Source organism: Nematolebias whitei, chromosome 2 (assembly GCF_014905685.2).
Source record: "Nematolebias whitei isolate Nwh7 chromosome 2, NemWhi1, whole genome shotgun sequence".
Taxonomy (NCBI): domain Eukaryota; kingdom Metazoa; phylum Chordata; class Actinopteri; order Cyprinodontiformes; family Rivulidae; genus Nematolebias; species Nematolebias whitei.
Genome location: NC_056499.1, coordinates 118393 through 136276, shown reverse-complemented (window position 1 = coordinate 136276; position 17884 = coordinate 118393). Strand labels below are relative to the sequence as shown.

Sequence of the window (17884 nt, the reverse complement as noted above, 5' to 3'; positions counted from 1 at the left end):
AATTTTTGATCAATATCTTTGTCAGTCAAACTGACCAACATGTAAATTAATACAGACACTGTTTGCTGGATGCAAAAGTAATTGTGTTAGTTTTAATAAATACACAAAATACAAGGTGGACTCAGCATGGATTAATGGAGACGCGTCACAGAGCAAACTCTACTCAGCCGGCAGTGACTTGTTAAGAATCGAAGTCGCTACAATTATTGTTTTTAAAATCTTAAAAATAGATCCAGCCACTGCTCTGCATCCAGAGAAATTGCAAATGGCGGCTCAGTGAAAAGTTTCTGAGATCAAGTGACTCCTCCCCCTGACCAATCAGAGTCCCGCATTCATGTTTCGGTCCAGACCCAGCTCAGCTGAGCTCACTCAGTCCCACCAGAGAAGCAGGGACAAAAAGAGGTCCTGAATCAGCCTCAAATCTGCTAAAAATACTAGCTAAAGTGCTGGTGCAAAAGGGTTATTTCTGTGGCGGGCTGCCCAGAATTGGGGCTTATTAGGGGCAGTGCAAAAGGGGCATTATTCTCTCACTGAGCAGCTTGTTTTGAGCTTTCAGGAGTATTCCTTCTGCTCTGTGTCCTTTGATCGTGGAGTTCAGTTTTAAACTGCTGGGAGTGAGTTTTTCTTGTCTGCATCTCAGACTGAAATGAAGATGGTTCCTGTAGTCTGCAAACTTCCTTGACATGTTCTCAAACTCCCGCACTGTTCCTAGGGTATCCTTCCCAAAATACTTAGCAATATACTGGTGAAGATTCTCAGTTATCCAGGACATGATAAATTAAAAAAAATGTTCAAAACAAAAACAACTGGACTTTATTTGTAACAGAAGACATTTCGATCCTCATCCGAGGAGCTTTCTCAATTCAAAGAGCAGTGTGTGAGGGGTTCAGGTTATGAGGCTGAGTGAGATAAAATAAACATACATATGTTGATTGTCAATTCACACCTCAACTGTGATATCACCTGCTGCAGCTTTTTCCTCTGCAAGATGGCTGCCAATCAGCACACCAGAAGATCGTCATCTTGATGAGGCTCCTGACTACTTAAGGCTGCAGCTAGATGTTACTCGTCGCCGGAGCATTTGCCACTGATGGTTCACTTTGTCTCTGGCCTATGTTTAACTCTCTTGCTTTAAACTAAAACCTTTTCCTGTGGTTACAGCTTACCTGTCTCCGTGGATCCCCTCATGCCTTGGTCTTCCTCTGGTTCCGTGCCTTGGTCCACGTCATGCCTTGGTCTTCCTCTGGTTCTGCGCCTTGGTCCCCACCGTGCCTTGGTTCCCCTTTGCTCCTTTCTCGGTCTCTCATGCATTGCCTTCCAGTCACACGCCTCCTTGCCTTCTCGTCTGGAATTCACCTTAGTCACCCTTTGACCATCCTCTGGACTGTAAGACAGATTCACTGGATTAACATCATCTCCTCATTTTACCCAGCCAGAAACCTCTGACCTTCTCCTTCTTTCTCAGGGTCCCAGCTGGTCATCCTTTGCACTGTAAATAATAAACACTGTCAATTTGTACTCCTGAGTCTTGTCTCGTTTTCATGGTCTCGTACCACTCTGGGTTCCTCGAATCGTAACAGAAATGCTCCGGCCAAACAATTCCCAGAACTAGACCATGGACGAGCAGACTTCTCCTTCCCAGGTGGAGCACATAGACAAATTGGAAGAGATGCTCCAACGAGTCCTCGATCAGCAGTTAACTTTTCAGAAGAACATGCAAGAGTCAGGAGGTATGGTCTTCTCGATTAATCAAAAACTCGCCTCTCCTCCTTCTGCAGTTTCTTCCGTTCCTCCGACGTCAAGCTCCCCCAGAACGGGACGTGTCCCCGACACCTCATCCCAACAGGTGATAATAAAACCGTCAGAATATTTCTCAGGAGACCCCGACCACTGCGGAGGATTTCTCCTCCAATGTAAGCTTGTATTCAAGGAAGCTCCTCAACTCTATGCTACAATCCAAAAAAGTTCAATCTGGTCCTCTGGACATTCAAAAAAAACCCAAAAAACAAAACAAAGCAAAAAAATATAGAAACATTCGTCTCTCATCCAAGAGACTTCCTCAGTCTGAGGTGCTGTTTTCAGCTCAGTCTCTTAAATACCTGGACTATTGAGCATGCATCAGGATATCTATGCTACAAGTTTTTCCAAGATCACCTACTTCGTCAGTCAACTCAAGGAAGACCCTCTCAGGTGGGCCAATTCTTATTTACACTCCCACGAGTTAGAATCCATTTCCTTTGATTCACTTCTGAAAGAGTTTTGTAGGATTTTCGACCGTCCCTTGCGGGAACCCAATGCCATAAAGCGGCTCCTAGGATACGTCAAGGCCGACAACCTGTTGCAGATTACGCCCTCAAGTTCCGCATCCTAGCTGCCCAGCCAACTTGGAACGAGTCTGCCTTACAAAGTACTTTTCTAAATTCCCTTTCTGAAACTATCAAAGACCAGATCGCTGCTCGAGACGAACCTGAGGGGTTCAATGAGCTTGTGGACTTGGCGGTCTCCATTGACGAACGCTTCTGGGAGAAACAACGTGAGAAGGACTACAACTCCCATCGCTCCTCCACTTCTGGTCCCAGTATGTCATTAGGTGAGTGTCACTTGTGCAAGCCACCAACTTTCTACTACAAATCCCAGACGTCCGGTACTTCCGGGTTTAAGCACCCTCGTTCGGTTTCACCATATCAATCTGCTTTATCACCTGATCCCGAGCCCATGCAGGTCAATCACACTCGTCTCTCTCCTGAGGAAAGACTGAGATGAATTAATTCTAATTCCTGCATTTATTGTGGTGATCCAGGCCATTTCCTCGCTAAATGTCCACTGCAGGGAAATGAAAACGCCCACCAGTAAAAAGGGAGATACTGGTGGGTAATTCCGCTCTTTCTCCCCCAGCCCGACTCGAATTATCCACTATTTTGCAATTTGGTCAAAAACGGCTGCCTGTTTCCGCCTTGATTGATTCTGGCGCTGAACAGAATTTGATCAGTTCTGCTCTAGTAAACCAAATATTCTCTCCCTATCCGAGAGATCCCCCAGTGTCCGTCTCTGGTATTACTGGTGACACTTTAGCTCAAATTCGTTTCAAGACCACACATATCCATCTCATTAAATCTGGCAACCATCATGAAACATCTAGTTTCTTTGTGTTCGACTCCTCTAGACCCAATTGATTCTCGGTTACCCGTGGCTTAGAGAACACAACCCAAACATTAATTGGGAACTAGGTTGTATAGAGGGCTGGAGTAATAAATGTCTTAAACATTGTCTCCGGTCCGCCATCACTTCTCATTCTAGTCCTTAGCACCCCCCCCCCCCCCCCGGTGAGGAAATAGATCTTTCTAACGTTCCCTCTGTTTATCAGGCTCTTGCTCCTGTTTTTAGTAAAACAAGAGCCTTATCCCTTCCTCCTCACAGACCATATGACTGCGCCATTGACCTGTGGCAGGGTGCTCCTCTCCCCACTAGTCGGCTCTACAACCTCTCTGGGCCAGAGAGGGAGAGTATGACAAAATATATTAATGAGTCTCTAGACTCGGGTATTATACACCCTTCCACTTCTCCTCTGGAGGCAGAGTTCTTCTTTGTCTCCAAGAATGACAAAACCCTGAGACCCTGTATTGACTATCGTGGTTTAAATAACATCACAGTAAAGAACAAATACCTTTTGCTGCTAAGTGACTCCCTACAGGAGCAGCTCCAATCTGCTACTATATTTTCCAAGCTTGATCTTAGGAATGCTTATCATTTGGTTCGTATAAGAGAAGGTGACGAGTGGAAGACAGCCTTCAGGACACCACTCGGTCACTTCGAGTATCTAGTTATGCCCTTTGGATTAACCAATGCCCCAGCTGTCTTCCAAGCCCTTGTTAATGACGTACTGAGAGACTTTATTGGGGACTTTGTGTTTGTTTACCTCGACGACATACTCATCTACACCTCTAATGAGGCCGAACACACCAGACATGTTCGTACTGTTCTTCAACGCCTCTACGAGAATAAGGTGTTTGTTAAAGGCAAAAAATGCAAAAAATTGGGGTTCAGGTGCACTACTGAGCTACGGGGAGAATCATCCATCTCCGTGGCTGGTGGGGTCCTGGGCCCTAATTTTAATATACAACCTAGACACTCACTTATAACACTCTCACAACACATGCATATATAGGATCTGGAGTGGGCACATGGTCGCATTTAGGTGGTAGGATGTACAATCATTTCCACCTGATGGACCTGTGCCCACTCTCATATGTAGCATGTAGACATTTAGGGTTCTGGGCGGAGATGAGGGGTGATCGGGCGCCACCTGCTCTCTGGGCAAGAGGTGGGTCTGTGCCGGTTGCCACCTCATCCCCCCATTTTAAACGCACTGTATAACAACATGCATCAACACCATATTCGAGTGGGAGGAGGAGGAAGTGGGTCTGTTCATAATTTATTTATGCATATATAGATTTTTTTTTTTCACAAACACCTCCTTTCTCCGTGTGACACTAGGGGTCGGGGATGGGGGGGCGCATTGTTGGGGTCTGGGCTGTGGGTGGGCTTTGGGCCTTGGGGGCGGTTGGTGATGGGGCCGGTGCTTCGGCTCCCCCTGGGCTGTTCCGATTCTTTTAATCTAGGTTCCTGGTTGTGATGGCCGGCACTTTGACCGGGGTGGCTGCCGACTTTCGGTGGGGGGTCGGCTATGGTAGTGTATGTGTGGTCATTGGTGGTGTAGGGTGGCGGTTGGGGGCGTGGCTTCGCCTCATCAGGGCACTGGCTGGTCTTCCTGTGTGGCATTTGCGGTGGGGCTGCTGTGTGTGTGGGGGGGGTGCATGGGTGGTGTGCTGGGGCGTCTCCGGGCCTATGGTGCAGAGCTCTTGATGTGGGAGCCGGCCCTCCTCGGCTGCAGCTCCCTGCTGCTCTGCCCCTTGGGCTGGGGCCGGCCTGTGGTCGCTGTCAGGTAGATGGTGCATGCGGTCGGCGGCTATCTGTGTGTGCCTGCTTGTTGCTCAGGTTGGGTTTTTGGTGGTCCCCCCTCTCTTGGATCAATTTGGGCCCCATGTTTGGTGTGGGGCCCACTCCCCCCGGTCGTGCCCCCCTTTGGCGGGGGGCCCCCTTGCCACCGGTGCATCGGTGGTTCTCGGCATCTGGGCTGGGTGGTGGGGTGTACGTCGGTCTGCCCTGGTTGCTGCCTGGCGGGGCCTGGGTGCCCTGGCTCTGTCGGGGCTCTGCTGGGGGGTGGTATGGCCTCGAGGCTTGGGGCTCGGTGTCCGTGGGCACCTCTCCCTGGGGGGGGGCATGGGTTGCCGGCCGGACCTGTGGGCTCGTCGCTGCAGCTTCCTGGAGGCTCTGCATTGTGGTTGCTGGGGTCACCCGGTTCTTTCCTCTGCTCCTCTCTGGGGGTGGGGGGGGGGGGGGTGATGGTGGTGGTGGTGCAGTTCTCCCTGTTGGAAGACTCCTGGGGCTCCGGGCCTGGGGGCCGCTGTGTGTCTGTGGCTCCGGTCCTCCCTATGTTGCCATTGTGTCCTGGGGGGGTGGGTCTGTGGGCCCCCGCATCCACTATTGGGCATTCTTTTGGAAAAATCTGGTGGTGGCGGGCGTGCTTGCACGGGTGTTTGGATTCACGTGCTTTGACAGATGCACGCTAGGTTGGGTAGTGGTGGAAGCTAGATGATTCCTTGTGCCATGTCGAATGTTTCATGGTGATATTGTGGGTGGCATTGTGCTGTGCATGTTGTTTTGTCGTGGTGGTCTCTCGTTTTATCTATTTCTCTTTTATTTTTTTATTTATTTATTTATTTTATTTTTTTCTTCTTCTTTCTTCTCTTTCTTAAAAAAAAATAAAAATTGAGCGATGATGATAAGTTCATTGAAACACTTCACAATGTTTCTACACTTAAACTGAGCTAAAAAAAAAAGGCAAAAAAATGCGAGTTTCATGTGCCCACTGTCTCCTTCCTGGGTTTTATTTTTGAAAAGGGCCGTTACAGGACTGACCCTGAAAAGACCCGGGCTGTGATGGATTGGCCAGTTCCTGAGACCAGGAAACAATTGCAACGTTTCTGGACATTGCCAGATTCTACAGGCATTTTATTAAGGACTACAGCCGTGTGGCAGCAACTCTGTCTCAGCTCACCTCTACTTCTAGAGTTTTCAAGTGGAACCTTGAGGCCGACCTCGCCTTTTCTAAACTTAAAAGACTGTTCTCTTCCACCCTGATCCTCTGTCATCCTGATCCTAGGCTACAATTCATCCTGGAAGTGGATGCCTCCAACATTGGAGTGGGGGCGGTCCTGTCTCAACGGTCACCCGATGATAATAAGGTACACCCACACCGTCTTTCGCAGGCCGAGAGAAATTATGATGTTGGCAACAGATAATTACTGGTGGTTAAACTAGCCCTGGACTATTATCAGACATTTTCTCGAGTTTTTTTGTGACTGATGTGTAATTACAGGAGTTAACAGTGTGACAATTAGCCCCCATAATCGAACCATGAAAAACATTAATGAAGACGTGATCATTCAGAACCCAAAAACAGTGAAAGTTGCAGTGATGGGCAGATCCAGGTGTATTAACAAGATTCAGTGACTCCAGATAATTCGAGAACTGAAAATAGTGACAGTAATATGAATGATGCAGAAAAGTTTCAGACCATAAAACGTCACAGTTCAAATGGGCAAACAAACCCAACAAGGTGGCCCAACTGCAGTTTGAGTTGGGCTGAGGGGGGCTCCGGCCCCCCTGTGAAGATGGATGGATGGATGGATGGATGGATGGATGGATGGATGCTCCCATGGGAAACAGAAGCTGGGTCCAGAATCAACAGGCCGAAACAGAAACAGATAATTCACAGCAAATAGCAGAACGAGTTGCCAGAAAATCCTCCTGAAGTGAAAGGCATGATCCTAGCTCATTTCAGGTCAACAGGGGCCAACAGCGTGATCAGGAATAAAATTAATTATTATCCAGGTGAGTTTGGATGGAGGCCTGCAGCAACTCCGATACAAACTCCAAACTTCTCTCGAGCACCACGTAGCCCTGCTCCTTCACGCTACTTCTCCGCTTCTCTGCACGACACCTCCGCACCCAACAGCATGAGAGGCACCCCCGGTGAAAAACAAGACTGACCGGAGAGGCTGAAGTCAACACTGGTTCGGTCCGGTTCTGCTCCAGTCCGGCTCCGGCGCTCCACAGCACGAGAGACGAAGAGGGTGAGAATGTCCCTGGCCCGGTTCTGCTCCTGTCCGGCGGCCCAGTCCGGCGGCGCTTCAAAGCAGTGTCGGAGCGTCTCCTCCAGGTGAAAACAGCGATTCCACGGAGGTGGAGAGTCCCTCGTTAAAAGTAAAGGGCTGCTCACTGAAGCTGAGACCGGCTCTGTTGAAGACAAAGTCGAAGTTCCCCACAGCCACCTCGGTTCGGTTCTGATCCAGTTCGAGGGTCACAGGTACACTTCCCCCACACCTATGAAGACACCACGAGGGCCAGTCCAGCAGAAAACCAGCGAAATACCACCCGGCGATTTTTGTCGGAACCAGGTAGAACCACAAAGGTCCAGATGAGAGTTTGTTGAGGTCCAGAGAGAGAGAAAAAACACCGGACCTTCGTGTGACAACTCCCCAGCTCGAGGGGTCACCTGGCCGGCAGGGTGCGCTCAGAGTGACAGGTGGGGTGGGAGCAGCCGGTCCTGGACCAAAATATATTTTTGGACGGTCCCGTCCGGCTCTCTGAGTCACTAAACACTGAATTTGGTTGGAAGGGGGACCAACTTTAGTCCGGTTCGAAAAAACGGGTTGAAGGGGGACCAATTTTAGTCCAGTTCGAAAAACAGGTCAGTTTGATGATAAAAGACTGCAGAGAAGCCGGAGGGAGCTGCCGCCCATCTGCTCGCCGGAAGTGAAGTGGAAGTTGTGGCATCATTTACGAGAAATAAACAGGCTTTCCAGTGATATACAATTTCATCCCATACCATACCATACCATTTTACAAAGTATTTATAGAGCACTTAAAACAGCAACAAGGCCAACCAAAGTGCTGTACGACAGAAAAACAGGCAACACACAAAACAATATACAAAATGAGGTAAATCAGAATATAGACATAAAAATGATGCAGATAATAAATATGACGACTAACTAGTGTGGAGCATACAGGTTCACAACACAGATCATCTGGTGTTGAAAGCTACTGAATAGTAGTGAGTTTTTAAATGGGATTTGAAAACAAAGAGGGAGGGGGCCTGTCTGACAAGCAGAGGTAACTCGTTCAGGTAATTTCATTCCATGAAGCATGCTTACAAGAAAGAAACAATCAACTAAGCAGATTTTTTTAACCTTTTGTGCCAAGTTTCTTTGCACTTTATTTATGCAGATATTTTGCTCTCCATTTTTTCATTGAAAGGACATATTTAATGTTTAAAAAGTTGTTTAAGGAAAGTTTGATAATGGCTAAATTGAAATTCAACAGATAATTACCACTTCACATATTCAGTTCATAGCCTACCCCAAAAATATGGAGTTTAATATGAGATTTTATCTTTCAAAAAGCAATAAAGTTTGCCAGTTTCATGATTTGACTGCTGTATTTGTACTAGTATAAATTTGATTACACAAGTCTTCCTAATTATTTTTTAGTTCTTGTTTTTCTTTGGCACAAATCAAAATGTTCTTGGAAACAGAAGTAAAAGTTACGACAAGAGCAGGATGAAAAATCAAATCAGTCAATAATGAAAGAAAATAAAAAGCAAACCCTTACATTCGCAGAAGTTCCAGCATTTTTACGATGACTAGTTTGGACACCGATCAAGTAGTTGTATTGAGCTCCTGGGTGATTGTCCTCCAGCTGAGTTATCTTCCTCTGATAAGAAACCACAAAGCAGAGCATATATATTTGAATTTGTTAGAACGTAAAACCAAGAAGTTTAATTTCTCTTAGTTTTAGTGAATTTCTCTACACCTAAATTATTATAGACAGTACATAAAGGGTCATAAAGACGTCTGACCTTGGAGCTTGCCCGGCGGTCAGCATAGCAGGCCCACAGCAGTGTGGAGAGGTAAAGACCGTAGAAAACACACAGCAGGGCCAACACCACATAGTTTTCATTAACTGTGGCGAAGAGCGCTGCTGTTCGAGATATGTCAACGTAGTTGGGCATCACAAAGAAGGAGCTCCCAAAGAGAGTGAGGTGGTTACACAGGCATTGCGTAAGCTCTGGAGTGCTTTTCTTTCCCACCTGAGACAAATACACGTCACCAGGTGATTCACTTATTTAATGCATGCAGAATGCTTTATGTCACGTACCATGCAGCCTTCAGTTCTCCATGTCTCTAGTGTTGTGTTCCAGTACAGGCACTTGCTCATAAAGGTGGTTATTGTCAGCGACACTCCTGTTTTCAAAGTGTAATTTACGAGTCTTGTGTCAACATACCAAACCCCAGGAGTCTGCTGAAACATCTCAGGGGTTATCATCCAGCGATAGCCTCCTGGAAAACAAAAGTCAAATTAATATTATATAAAATATATATAAACTAAATTTTACAAGAAAAAACAAAAACACAAAGAGCTCTATTTGTATAGAGTAGTCATTTGCTGGGTACCTGTGTAGCTCAAGGTGGTCGTGTTGCTGAAATACGTGGAGTTGGGGGGTGACCCGTGAGCCAACAAAAGATCCAGAGACACATTGACACTGGGCTGTATGCTGAAGAAGACAGTCATCTGAGGGTCTGAGACATTAATTGCAGAAACTGATTTGGTGTCTGTGGTCAGCTCAATGGTACTGTTCGTTAGCTCTGCATACTTTGGACGACTCAAAAATATCTGAGGAAACCAGAGACAGGCAAAAATCCTCAAGATGATGTTCATTTCTGGGACAAGCTATAAATAAACAATGATCATTTTAAAATGAAATTAGATTACAACCACATTCCCAAGAACAAATGAAATATTGTGTAAAATGAATTTGATGCAGCAACACATTTAAAGAATCTGGACAGAGCTAAGTTTCCTACTGAGTAGCATCCCCTCTTATTTTAACAACAGTCTGTAAATGTCCAGAAACTGAGGAGACCAGCAGATGTTCAGCATCCTGGATCTTCCTTGCTGATTTTGTTCTGTGATGCCCCAAAGGTTTTAAATTGGTGGAATCATCTGGACTGCAGGCAGGACCATTCATCATCTGGACTCCTACTACAAAGCCGTTGTGTTGAAATGGCTGCATCATGTGGTTCAGCATCTTGCTGAAATATGCAAGGCCTTCTCTGAACAAATGCAGTCTGGATGGGAGCGTTTGTTGTTCTAAAACCTGCATACACTTTTCTGCGTTGATGGGACCTTTTCAGTTATATTAACTGCCCAGGCCATAAGCACTAATGCACCCCATACCATCAGAGATGAGAACGTTTGAACTTAATGTTGACAACAGACATGATAGCCATTCTACCCTTTTATACAGAAAACACGGTGTTCAAAATAATTTCAAATTTTGATTCATCTAGCCACAGAGCAGTTTTCCACGTGATAGAGCTTTAACCAGCATTCGTGGATTGCACAACAAACTGTGTTAACAAACTATGATTAACAGAAGTAATCCTGAGTCCACACAGGGATGTTCAGAACAGATTCAGACCTGTTTTTAAGGATTAAAGGATTCAAGGTTCTTTATTTGTCATTCACACCCCATGTGGTACATGTGGTGGAACTGAATTGTGTACACAGGGTCTTTTCTGGGTGGAGTTTACATGCTCTCTCTGTGCTCCGTGGGTTTTCTCCGGGTACTCCGGTTTCCTCCCACAGACCAAAAACATGCATGTTAGGCTGACTGGTAACTCTAAATTGTCCCTAAGTGAGTGAGAGAGTGAATGGTTGTTCGTCTCGTTTGTTTCTATGTGTCCCTGTGATGGACTGGAGACCTGTCCAGAGTGTACCCCGCCCCTCGCACAGTGATTGCTGGACATGGGCACTGGCGACCCCCGTGACCAAAAATGGAAGAAGCGGGTAAAAGATAATGGATGGCTGGCTGGCTGGACAACATTCCAACATTTTGGAATTGGGTTGTACATACAGTAGATGTTGCCTACAGGTCTCTGTGTGAGTGCAGCTACAGCGTGTTCTCTCAGGACATTATTACCTGCAGTGTTCCCTCAGTGAGGACTGAACTAGACAAAAGGACCTTCTCCTACTCCTGTTTCCTGGAATATCTTGTAAAAACATCTGAAGCTCTCGACCTTGACCTCTCTAAATGACTTCAAACATCTGTTGGACTCCTGGCAGGGACCAATGCAGACATGTTCCTGTTTTTGGTTTTCTACATTCGCCTTAGAATCTAGCTGTTTTTGTTACTTTTTTGTCATCCTATTTGTAAAAAATAATAATCTGTATGACTTTTTATAACTGTCCATTGTTGTCATCATTCTTTGTTGAAATCAGGTCTCTCTTGTAAATGAGTCCTCGAGGCTCAATGGGATTTACCTGTCTAAATAAAGGTTGAATGAAAAAAAAGGATAGGTAAAACGTAACTTAACTTCTGTGAAATGTGCTATTTTGTTTTCTTATTTTTTAAAAAGTGTATTTAGATTAAAAATGTAAAATTTTAACTGTAAACTAATATCCAACATTTTTCATTCAGGTCATCTGGACAGTTTCTTTTTTTGTGCTGAAACGTTTCACCTTCGATCTGGAAGGCTTCATCAGTTCAAGCCTTCCTGGATTATTGAGCATGGACTTTGTTGTTTTCAACCAGTTTGACATGACTGTCCACTAGGAAGAGGGCCGGCAATGGAGGAGGGGATGTGCCAAAGACACCATCTTAGAACCAACATAACTGGTTTGTTCCACTTTGGAGTAATCTGTTGGAGGAAGAATCAGTTTTGTGTTGTGTGATTCCTTGACTGATGAAGCCTTCTGGATGGAAGGTGAAATGTTTCAGCAAAAAAAGAAACTGTCCAAATGACCTGACTGAAAAATGTTGAATTGCATACCTGGATTATTGAGCATGGACTTTGTTGTAAACTAATATGTGAAAATTTAACTTTTTTTATTTTTATTTTATTTTTTACAATAAATGCATATGTGCAATAATTACAGTGATGTCACGTCAGACTGCAAAGCTACTGAAAAGTATTTGCCCAGTAAATACTGAAAAATTTTGTGTTTTAAATACAATTTTACGTTTACTTAATTTATTAAATACTTTCAATACAGGTGCCTTTTAATAAAAAAGCATTGTGTAACTATGCAACTTCCTATTAAATACATTTCTTTTAACTTTTTTTTATTTACTTTTTTTGTCTTGTAAGGTTTTAAATGTTAAACGAACTACATGAAATGCACGTTCTGTATCTGAACCGGGCCAACATAAACGTTACATTTCTTTATAGCTGTACCTCAACCATCTCAGCCAGATTTTCCATTTTAATCTCGTCACTTCCATCACTAAGTACAAAGTTGCAAACACTTCCTGAAATGTTGTCGTCAGAGGGGTGAGGATTGCTTGGGAACGTGGCCACCTGAAAATGAAATGAGCTCTTTCAGAAAGGTTGCAGATGAGACACAAACGCATGTTTACAGTTCATCCCAACCTGTGCGGTGACACTATTGTAACTTCCAAGTGTCGAGAGCAGAGATGAATATGATGGGAGCTTCACAAACCCCCCATCTTCCTTTGAGCCCACCACTGCATTATTGAGTCCATTGGGTTTGACTCTGATGGAGGAGCGGAAAAGTTACAGTGGACTTAAAATACATATTTATGTGAAATTATTGAAGTAGCATGTACCTACGTTGTCATATAGAGGGTGCTTGTTGGTGTCCTGGTCACATATGTCTGATCAATTTCCAGACCAGTCAGCAGAGAAGCTACACGAATAATCTCAAATAATCTCTCAAACAAAGTCTGTGGAGAAAATTAAAATAGTAAGATTTGACTTTGAAAACTGAACAGTAATGAGACATGTGTGTGTTTGGAGGAGGAAGTGTGTGATCTTACTACAGGATTTGGGTTGCTAGCAATGTCACAATTTTGCAGGGACAGCCGCATCATGGCAGTGCTGCAGCTAATGATGTCTGGGATGATGCTCTGGTTTTGTGAAGCATTAGTTTTAGTCAATGATTTTGCACCATTCAGCAAAGCCGCAATAAACTTCTCCTGTGGGTATAAAATATAGACTTCGTTTAACACATTACCTGCTGAGATAATCAATAAAGACCAGAATTATGCAAAAACAACATTGTAGTAAAATAAAGGTGCCCACTCGTCGGTTACTTTCTGGTTCCTGTGGGATCTTCTCCATTTCCCGCAGGACTTTGGCCGCAGACTACACCAGAAAAAGAGAGCACGCAAACTCTGATGTAGGAAAAGTGTTATGTTTGTACTTTTTTTGTGTATAATTCAATCATTTAAACTGTGAATCTAGAGTAGCTGGACTTAAAATAAAGAGGCTTAACCCACCTGCAGTAAAACGTTAATGTTGTTTTTATTTGAAGCCATTTCATTTAAATAATAATCTAAAGCATTCACATCCCTTTTGTGCCCTGGAAACAAATTATTTGGGTTTACTTTGATTTTAATAAGCCACACAAAGTCATCTTAAGACTGATAACTTCTATGCATTAAGAAATGGATTATATGAAGTTAAACTTACGAGATCTGATTGGATAACCAGAGATGACTGGTTGCTGAAGAGGTAAACAAAAATGTTACAATTTAGTTTTACAAAGTTTTCCTGATAAAGTGAACTTTAGCTCTTACCTTTGTTCTTGATGGAGATTTTAAAGGTTCTAAGACAAGGAAAACATTTTTAATTCAAAGCAAAAAAGAAAATGTAAGAATTCAATTGCATTTTTTGTGTAATTAAAGCAAGAGGACAAAAGGAAGGAAGGTGTTTAAGCAGTGATTGATATGGACTTCATACATACTGTGGATGCAGAGAAAGCCCCGTTTCACGCTGCAGTCTGACGTAAGAAGCCCAAGAGGATTTAACTTGATGTATGTACAGAGATCTCTCGAAACATTGTCATTTTCTGTTTTTAAAAAAAGTATTTGTACACAGTTTAGGTATTACAACTGTTTGCTTTTGGGTCAGTAAAGTGATTCTCTTTAATATATTTTGTTAAACCAGATGGCCAAATTCTAAAAGGCATTAACAAATATTATCTATCTATCTGTCTGTCTATCTGTCTGTCTGTCTGTCTGTCTGTAAAATAAATTCTCATGATCCTGTTTTAGTTGGTATAATACTTCATAAAATTCCTAAAGGAGATGCCTTTTACAACGTAAAAAGACAAAAAGAATCCAAATTTATTTTAAGTGAGATTGTGCTCAAGCCAAAAACTCAAAATAAATTCAATTTAACTCTCCCAAAATCTTAAAAAAGTCATAGCCTCTCTTAGGTTTAGGAGATACTTTTATGATCTTATGCAACATAACTTTCTTCTATTTTACATTTTCTCTACTTTAATTAAATTCAGTTGAATTTCAGTTTAGTTATAGAGCATCACATCCCAACAGAAGTTGTCTCAGGGCACTGGACAGAAACATTCACATTAAAAAAGCCAGTTAGTGAACGTTATCTACCTAAGGAAGCCAGCTTTATTAGATTTATTTGGTTTATAGTCAATTAAACAAACCAAAAAAGTTTTTATTTTTGTTTTCTTCTGCACAAATCTATACAGTAGGTATTTAATAAATGAGAAAATTACTATTTTTACTGAAATTATCACAATAAACTTAAAAATAACTATATTTTACTCACTTAGTGAAGGTCCTTGATGATGAACTTGCACCCTTTCTCCAATCCACCATGTGAAGTTACTGATCTTATTTGCTCTGGTGATGTTGCTCAGGTACATTTTAACTGAGTTGTTGATAACTTTTAGAAGTTGTCCTCCTTTCTTTTCACAGCTGCTGCTGGCTTGGAACAAGGTTTTTGACTCCTCCACAAACTCCAGACAGACATTTTTGAAAACAAAATCACAGTGCACTGGCAGGTTACTATTAGTCTCGGAGTTTTCAGGTTGTGACAGACATCCAACTGTAATCCACATAAAAATAAAGGTTCGAAGTGACATGTCCATTATTGATGAGCAGTGCTGGGCTGAAGCTGCTGGACATGTGGCCGGACCTTCAACTGAGTAAAAAAACTTCAGCCCATCACATGAAAATGAGAGAACTTCCTCCAGAACAAAACAAAACAAGAAACTAACCTCTGCATATGTTCCGAATACTTTAGGAAAATCAGAGCAGCCACACAAACAAGATGCAAAGCGAAGGAGTTTCTTGATGTCACTCAAGGTAACTCAAGTTTTCCCTTAAATACTGATCAGCATCTTATTTTATAAAATCATTAAACATTTAAAAATATGTTAACTATTTGGAGTCCATAATAATAGATAAACAATGTGTGAACTTTATTTAAATCATGAACATTATTTTCTTACCTTAGAAAAGCTTTAATGAATGTTAATAAATGTCGTTTTACTTCTTATTCAGGTATAAAGTAAAAAAAAAAAAAAAAAAACCCAACTTCTTATTCAAGTATCGCGAGAATGTGCGAGAACGCGCGAGAGGTTTTTTTTTTCAACTTTCAGGAAGCGCCGTTCAATGTCCTGAGATCTAAACCAGCGTTCATGGCGGGACAATTGAAGGTAATTTAAGAGAATGTTAAACACGAAATGTTTCACACAAATGCATATTTTAAAAAATTACACCTATGTTCCTGTTCCCTAGCTTGTTTGCGCTGCCCGAAAGCGGCAATAAACCAGAAGCTACGCTAACTCGGGTCAAATACGTCTTTATATGCTACAAACTCAATTGTATAAATTATTGCTTCATATCAACACGGGGCTTTGGGAACGTTTGACACAATTCTTCGCTCCTATGTCAGTTGTTAATTTGACCAGGTTTAAAGACACAAACGTCTGTTGTGTAACAAGACAAAAGTCAATAACTCCCTGTCTGAGTCAATATTTTTAGTCCTTCTTTAAAATTATTTAACTAACATATTGTTCAAGTGTATAAAAATTACCGGACTTGATATTTTTTATGCAGAATTTATCGTCATTGCCTTATCTGTACTCCATGAGCTTTTCCATATTTTGTGAGGTTACAGCCACAAACCACTAAGTGGAAGGTAAAAAAAAAAATTACAAATTAAATCTAAGTTTATTTATATTCAGCCCATTGAGTCAGTTCTTGGTTTGACCTATTTCTCTTCAGGTGCAAAATGTTTTGGGGGGCTTATCTCCAGATTTGCACATCTAGAGATCCGACTTAGCTCAGCCACACAGAATGCCCGATCTCCCATGGTTCTTAAGTTAGTTCGTGGAAGGTGGAGGAGATGACTGTTCTGTGATCCTAGGGACCGGGTGGATGAATATGGAGCAAGAAGCTCCTTCAGATAATCTGGTGAATTTCTGTATAAACACTGATGGTGATGAGAGCAATTCTGTACTGAATTCTGTAAGTGACAGGAAGCCAGTGGAGGTTATGGAGAATGTGTGTAATATGTTCAAATTTACGAGCTCTCAATAAAATCCTGGCTGCACTGTTTTGAATATATTGAAGCTTCTGAAGGTTTTTGCCGGGTATTCCAGAAAACAGGGAGTTGCAGTAGTCGAGCCTGGAGGAGACAAAGGCATGAACAAGTTTCTCTGCATCAGCAAAAGTGAGAGCTGGGCGCAGTTTGGAGATATTTCGAAGATGGAAGAAACAGGTTTTAAACAGATGCTTAATGTGATTTTCAAATGTAAGATGAGAGTCCATTTTTATTCCAAGATTTGTAACAGAGGTGGAGAGGGGATGTCTTGTCCAGAAAAGGAAATAGTCGTTATAGTTGAAGTTTGAACCTGGTGAGGGGTGCCAATCAGTATGGCCTCTGTTTTGGAGCAGTTTAACTGAAGAAAGTTCTGATTCATCCATGCCCTTATCTCCTCCAGGCAGGTAGAGAGGGCAGCGAGTGAAGATGGAGATGACAGTGGTGAAGATGATGCTCCAGTCCTGATGTAAAGCTGTGTATCGTCGGCATAACAGTGAAAAGAAATGTTGTACTGATTAATAATTTGACCTAAAGGCAGCATGTAAAGGGAAAATAGCAGGGGCCCTAGAACTGTCCCTTGAGGGACACCACAGGAGACACAGACAGTCTGGGACTTGGCATTGCCAAGACTAACACATTCCAGCCTATTGGAGAGGAAAGATTTAAACCAGTCCAGGACAGGACATGATCAAGAAGGACCATCAGCCTAATGATGGATCATTAGCACACTGATGGCTGTTTACTATTCACAGAGGGCTGAGTGATACTAGCAATCACAGCATTGTAAGAGGGGGACAGTTGAACCCAGAGGCTCCACCCCTGTTTAATGATGGACGGTTTCTTTTCACAAAGATGGCCTCCTTTACTCCTCTCTCAAACCATCGTTCCTCTCTGTCCAGGTTGTGAACATCTTCATCCTTGAAAGAGTGACCGCTGGCCTGGAGATGAGTGTAGACCACAGAGTCCTGGCCTGATGATGTTGATCTTCTGTGCTGGTCCATCCTTTTGGCCAGTGGCTGTTTAGTTTCCCCGATGTAAGACTGATCACAGCCCTCCTGACACTGAACAGCATACACAATATTACTCTGTACCGGGGGACTGGATCCTTCCAACATCAGTAGAGAGGAGAGGGATGCACTCACCACTCTTAGCAAGGACAAAAACATCATCATTCTCCCAGCAGACAAAGGAAGGTGCACAGTGATTTTGAACCAGAAAGACTATCATGAGAAAGTTATGACACTCCTTAGTGTCTTAACCACTTATGAACCTCTGAAAAGAGATCCAGGAAGTGGCTACAAGAAGAATATCCTGATGCATGCTCAGTAATCCAGGTAGAAAAATCCAAAAAAGTTCAATCTGGTCCTCTGGAC

The 17884-nt window shown here is 43.1% G+C and overlaps 1 long non-coding RNA gene across 1 annotated transcript; it reads right to left on the bottom strand.

The window, feature by feature from the left end:
• Positions 1-13618: 13618 nt before the first annotated feature.
• On the bottom strand, positions 13619-13923 carry LOC119427618. The gene is made up of 3 exons (XR_005187664.1): positions 13894-13923; positions 13727-13755; positions 13619-13653 (listed from the first exon to the last, which is right to left on the bottom strand). It is a non-coding gene; the product is annotated as an uncharacterized LOC119427618 (long non-coding RNA).
• Between the last annotated feature and the right edge of the window lie 3961 nt (positions 13924-17884).